Source organism: Arachis hypogaea, chromosome 3, assembly GCF_003086295.3.
Source record: "Arachis hypogaea cultivar Tifrunner chromosome 3, arahy.Tifrunner.gnm2.J5K5, whole genome shotgun sequence".
Lineage (NCBI taxonomy): Eukaryota > Viridiplantae > Streptophyta > Magnoliopsida > Fabales > Fabaceae > Arachis > Arachis hypogaea.
Window position 1 is genome coordinate 43851712 of NC_092038.1, and position 6465 is coordinate 43858176.

Sequence of the window (6465 nt, forward strand, 5' to 3'; positions counted from 1 at the left end):
ACAGACACATACTTGGGTGAACCTTTTCAGATTGTGACTCAGCTTTGCTAGAGTCCCCAATTAGAGGTGTCCAGTGTTCTTAAGCACACTCTTTTTGCCTTGGATCACAACTTTATTTCTTTCTTTTCTTTCTTTTTCTTTCTTTTTCTCCCTTTTTTTTCGAATTTCTCTCTTTTTTTTCTTTTTTTTTTGAATTCACTGCTTTTTCTTGCTTCAAGAACCATTTTAATGATTTTTCAGATCCTCAGTAACATGTCTCCTTTTTCATCATTCTTTCAAGAGCCAACATTCATGAACCACAAATTCAAAAGACATATGCACTGTTTAAGCATACATTCAGAAAACAAAAGTATTGCCACCACATCAAAATAATCAAATTGTTATAAAATTCAAAATTCATGCAATTCTTTTCTTTTTCAATTAAGAACACTTTTTTCATTCAAGAGAGGTGATGGATTCATAGGACATTCATAACTTTAAGGCATAGACACTAAGACACTAATGATCACAAGACACAAACATAGACAAACATAAGCACTAAAATTCGAAAAACAGGAAAATAAAGAACAAGGAAATTAAAGAACGGGTCCACCTTAGTGATGGCGGCTCTTTCTTCCTCTTGAAGATCCTATGGAGTGCTTGAGCTCCTCAATGTCTCTTCCTTGTCTTTGTTGCTCCTCTCTCATGATTCTTTGATCTTCTCTAATTTCATGGAGGATGATGGAGTGTTCTTGATGCTCCACCCTTAGTTGTCCCATGTTGGAACTCAATTCTCCTAGGGAGGTGTTTAGTTGCTCCCAATAGTTTTGTGGAGGAAAGTGCATCCCTTGAGGTATCTCAGGGATCTCATGATGAGTGGGGTCTCTTGTGTGCTCCATCCTCTTCTTAGTGATAGGCTTGTCCTCATCAATAGGGACGTCTCCCTCTATGTCAACTCCAACCGAATAACAGAGGTGACAAATGAGATGAGGGAAGGCTAACCTTGTCAAGGTAGAAGACTTGTCTGCCACCTTATAAAGTTCTTGAGATATAACCTCATGAACTTCTATTTCTTCTCCAATCATGATGCTATGAATCATGATAGCCCGGTCTATAGTAACTTCGGACCGGTTGCTAGTGGGAATGATTGAGCGTTGGATAAACTCCAACCATCCTCTAGCCACGGGTTTGAGGTCATGCCTTCTCAATTGAACCGGCTTCCCTCTTGAATCTCTCTTCCATTGGGCGCCCTCTTCACATATGACTGTGAGGACTTGGTCCAACCTTTGATCAAAGTTGACCCTTCTAGTGTAAGGATGTTCATCTCCTTGCATCATGGGCAAGTTGAATGCCAACCTTACCCTTTCCGGACTAAAATCCAAGTATTTCCCCCGAACCATTGTAAGATAATTCTTTGGATCCGGGTTCACACTTTGATCATGGTTCTTGGTGATCCATGCATTGGCATAGAACTCTTGAACCATTAAGATTATGACTTGTTGAATGGGGTTGGTAAGAACTTCCCAACCTCTTCTTCGGATCTCATGTCGGATCTCCGGATATTCACCCTTTTTGAGTGAAAAAGGGACCTCGGGGATCACCTTCTTCAAGGCCACAACTTCATAGAAGTGGTCTTGATGCACCCTTGAGATGAATCTCTCCATCTCCCATGACTCAGAGATAGAAGCTTTTGCCTTCCTTTTCCTCTTTCTAGAGGTTTCTTCGGCCTTGGATGCCATAAATGGTTATGGAAAAACAAAAAGCAATGCTTTTACCACACCAAACTTAAAGGGTTTGCTCGTCCTCGAGCAAAAGAAGAAAAAAGAGAGTAGAAGAAGAAGAAATGAGGAAGAAGGGAATGGCTTTGTGTTCGGCCAAAAAGGGGGAGAAGTAGTGTTTAGGTTGTGTGAAAATGAAGGAGTGAAGATGGGTTTATATAGGAGAGGGGGAGGGTTGATGTGCGGCTATGTATGGGTGGGTTGGGTGGGAAAGTGGTTTGAATTTGAATGGTGAGGTAGGTGAGGTTTTATGAAGGGTGGATGTGAGTGGTGAAGAGAAAGATGGGATTTGATAGGTGAAGGGTTTTTGGGGAAGAGGTGTTGAGGTGATTGGTGAATGGGTGAAGAAGAGAGAGAGTGGTGGGGTAGGTGGGGATCCTGTGGGGTCCACAGATCCTGAGGTGTCAAGGAAAAGTCATCCCTGCACCAAATGGCATGCAAAAATGCGTTTTTAGCCATTTCTGGCGTTAAACACCGGGCTGGTGCCCATTTCTGGCGTTTAACGCCAGCTTCTTGCCCTTTTCTGGCGTTTAACGCCAGTCTGGTGCCCCTTTCTGGCGTTAAACGCCCAGAATGGTGCCAGACTGGGCGTTAAACGCCCAACAGCTAGCCTTACTGGCGTTTAAACGCCAGTAAGTTCTTCCTCCAGGGTGTGCTGTTTTTCTTCCTGTTTTTCATTTTGTTTTTGCTTTTTTCATTGATTTTGTGACTTCTCATGATCATCAACCTACAAAAAAACATAAAATAACAAAGAAAAATAGATAAAAACATAACATTGGGTTGCCTCCCAACAAGCGCTTCTTTAATGTCAGTAGCTTGATAGAGGACTCTCATGGAGCCTCACAGATACTCAGAGCAATGTTGGAACCTCCCAACACCAAACTTAGAGTTTGACTGTGGGGGCTCTGTTTGGCTCTGTTTTGAGAGAAGCTCTTCATGCTTCCTCTCCATGATGACAGAGGGATATCCTTGAGCCTTAAACACAAGGGATTCTTCATTCACTTGAATGATCAATTCTCCTCTATCAACATCAATCACAGCCCTTGCTGTGGCTAGGAAGGGTCTGCCAAGGATGATGGATTCATCCATGCACTTCCCAGTCTCTAGGACTATGAAATCAGTAGGGATGTAATGGTCTTCAACCTTTACCAGAACATCCTCTACAAGTCCATAAGCTTGTTTTCTTGAGTTATCTGCCATCTCTAGTGAGATTTTTGCAGCTTGCACCTCAAAGATCCCTAACTTCTCCATTACAGAGAGAGGCATGAGGTTTACACTTGACCCTAAGTCACACAAGGCCTTCTTGAAGGTCATGGTGCCTATGGTACAAGGTATTGAAAACTTCCCAGGATCCTGTCTCTTTTGAGGCAGTTTCTGCCTAGACAAGTCATCCAGTTCTTTGGTGAGCAAAGGGGATTCATCCTTCCAAGTCTCATTTCCAAATAACTTGTCATTTAGCTTCATGATTGCTCCAAGGTATTTAGCAACTTGCTCTTCAGTGACATACTCATCCTCTTCAGAGGAAGAATACTCATCAGAGCTCATGAATGGCAGAAGTAAGTCCAATGGAATCTCTATGGTCTCATTTTGAGCCTCAGATTCCCATGGTTCCTCATTGGGGAACTCAGTGGAGGCCAGTGGACGTCCATTGAGGTCTTCCTCAGTGGCGTTCACTGCCTCTTCCTCCTCTCCAAATTCGGCCATGTTGATGGCTTTGCACTCTCCTTTTGGATTTTCTTCTGTATTGCTTGGGAGAGTACTAGGAGGGAGTTCAGTAATTTTCTTGCTCAGCTGACCCACTTGTCCCTCCAAATTTCTAATGGAGGACCTTGTTTTAGTCATGAAACTTTGAGTGGTTTTGATTAGATCAGAGACCATGGTTGCTAAGTCAGAGGTATTCTGCTTAGAACTCTCTGTCTGTTGCTGAGAAGATGATGGGAAAGGCTTGCTATTGCTAAACCTGTTTCTTCCACCATTATTATTGTTGAAACCTTGTTGAGATCTCTGTTGATCCTTCCATGAGGGATTTGGATGATTTCTCCATGAAGGATTATAGGTGTTTCCATAGGGTTCTCTCATGTAATTCACCTCTTCTATTGAAGGGTTCTCAGGATCATAAGCTTCTTCCTCAGATGAAGCTTCTTTAGTATTGCTTGGTGCATTTTGCATTCCAGACAGACTTTGAGAAATCATATTGACTTGTTGAGTCAATATTTTATTCTGAGCCAATAGGGCATTCAGAGTGTCAATCTCAAGAACTCCTTTCTTCTGACTAGTCCCATTGTTCACAGGATTTCTTTCAGAAGTGTACATGAATTGGTTATTTGCAACCATTTCAATCAGCTCTTGAGCTTCTGTAGGCGTCTTCTTCAGATGAAGAGATCCTCCAGCAGAGCTATCCAAAGACATTTTGGACAGTTCAGAGAGACCATCATAGAAAATACCTATGATGCTCCATTCAGAAAGCATATCAGAAGGACACTTTCTGATTAATTGTTTGTATCTTTCCCAAGCTTCATAGAGGGATTCTCCTTCCTTCTGTCTGAAGGTTTGGACTTCCACTCTAAGCTTACTCAATTTTTGAGGTGGAAAGAACTTTGCCAAGAAGGCATTGACTAGCTTTTCCCAAGAGTCCAGGCTTTCTTTGGGTTGAGAGTCCAACCATGTCCTAGCTCTGTCTCTTACAGCAAAAGGGAATAGCATCAGTCTGTAGACCTCAGGGTCAACCCCATTAGTCTTGACAGTGTCACAGATTTGCAAGAATTCAGCTAAAAACTGATGAGGATCTTCCAATGGAAGTCCATGGAACTTGCAATTCTGTTGCATTAGAGAAACTAATTGAGGCTTAAGCTCAAAGTTGTTTGTTCCAATGGCAGGGATAGAGATGCTTCTCCCATAAAAGTTGGGAGTAGGTGCAGTAAAGTCACCCAGCACCTTCCTTGCATTGTTGGCATTGTTGTTGTTTTCGGCTGCCATAGGTTCTTCTTCTTTGAAGATTTCTGTTAGGTCCTCTATAGAGAGTTGTGCTTTGGCTTCTCTTAGCTTTCTCTTCAAGGTCCTTTCAGGTTCAGGATCAGCCTCAACAAGAATGCTTTTGTCCTTGCTCCTGCTCATAAGAAAGAGAAGGGAACAAGAAAATGTGGAATCCTCTATGTCACAGTATAGAGATTCCTTTAGGTGTCAGAGGAAAAGAAAAGTAGAAGACAGAAGTAGAAAATTCGAACTTATCAAAGAAGATGGAGTTCGAATTTTGCATTAAGGAATAGTGTTAGTCCATAAATAGAAGGATGTGAGAAGAAGGGAAGTAATTTTCGAAAATTAAGTAAAAGATTTTGAAAACATTTTTGAAAAACACTAATTGATTTTCGAAAATGAAAGTGGAAAAGAAATCAAGTGATTTTTGAAAAAGGTTTTGAAATTAGAAATAAAAAAGATTTGATTGAAAACTATTTTGAAAAAGATGTGGTTAAGAAGATATGATTAGTTTTAAAAAGATGTGATTGAGAAGATATGATTTGAAAAACATTTTAAAAAGGTTTGATTTTGAAAATTAAAAACTTGGCTAACAAGAAAAGATATGATTCAAACATTAAACCTTTCTCAACAGAAAAGGCAACATACTTGAAATGTTGAATCAAATCATTGATTGATAGCAAGTATTTTTAAAAATAGAAAGAAATTGATTTTGAAAACATATGATTGAAAAGATATGATTTGAAAAAGATTTGATTTTGAAAAACTTTGAAAGCTTGAAAAAAAAATTGCATTGAAAACAAAATCTTCCCTCTTGTGCCATCCTGGCGTTAAACGCCCAGAATGGTGCACATTCTGGCGTTTAACGCCCAAAACTATACCCTTTTGGGCGTTAAACGCCCAACCAGGTACCTTGGCTGGCGTTTAAACGCCAGTCTGTCCTTCTTCACTGGGCGTTTTGAACGCCCAGCTTTTTTTGTGTAATTCCTCTGCTGTATGTTCTTGATCTTCAACTGTATTATTGACTTGAGAAGACACAAATTAAAAATATTTTTGGATTTTTTTAATAATAAGGAAAAATCAAAATGCAACAAATAACAATGCATGCAAGACACCAAACTTAGCAGTTTGTATACTACTAACACTAATGAGAATGCATATGAGACACACAAAACACTCAAGTCAAGAGAATTTAAAGATTAGAGTAAGAAATCATCAAGAACATCTTGAAGATCACTAAGACACATGAATGAATGCATGCAATTGACACCAAACTTATCATGAGACTAGTGTCTCAACAAGAAACATAGAATATTTTTTTGTTTTTATGATTTTGTAAAAATTTTTTGTGCTTTTTCGAAAATTAAGTGGAAGAAGATATCAAAGTTCTTAATGAGAATTCCAGGAATCAGTGCAATGCTAGTCTAAGACTCCGGTCTAGGAATTAGACATGGCTTCACAGCCAGCCAAGCTTTCAAGGAAAGCTTCGGTCCAAAACACTAGACATGGCCAATGGCCAGCCAAGCCTTAGCAGATCACTGCTCCAAAAGCAAGATTGATAGAAATCAACAAGCTCTTGTGATGATAAGTTGAAACCTCGGTCCAATGGAATTAGACATGGCTTCACAACCAGCCAGATTTCAACAAATCATCATGAAACTCTAGAATTCATCTTTAAGAACTCCGAAAAAAAATACCTAATCTAAGCAACAAGATGAACCGTCAGTTGTCCAAA

The 6465-nt window shown here is 40.0% G+C and overlaps 1 non-coding gene across 1 annotated transcript; it reads left to right on the forward strand.

Annotated features, from left to right (window-relative positions):
* Positions 1-4220: 4220 nt before the first annotated feature.
* On the forward strand, positions 4221-4328 carry LOC112793855 (small nucleolar RNA R71). Its single transcript, XR_003198546.1, has one exon. It is a non-coding gene; the product is annotated as a small nucleolar RNA R71 (small nucleolar RNA).
* The last annotated feature ends 2137 nt before the right edge of the window (positions 4329-6465 follow it).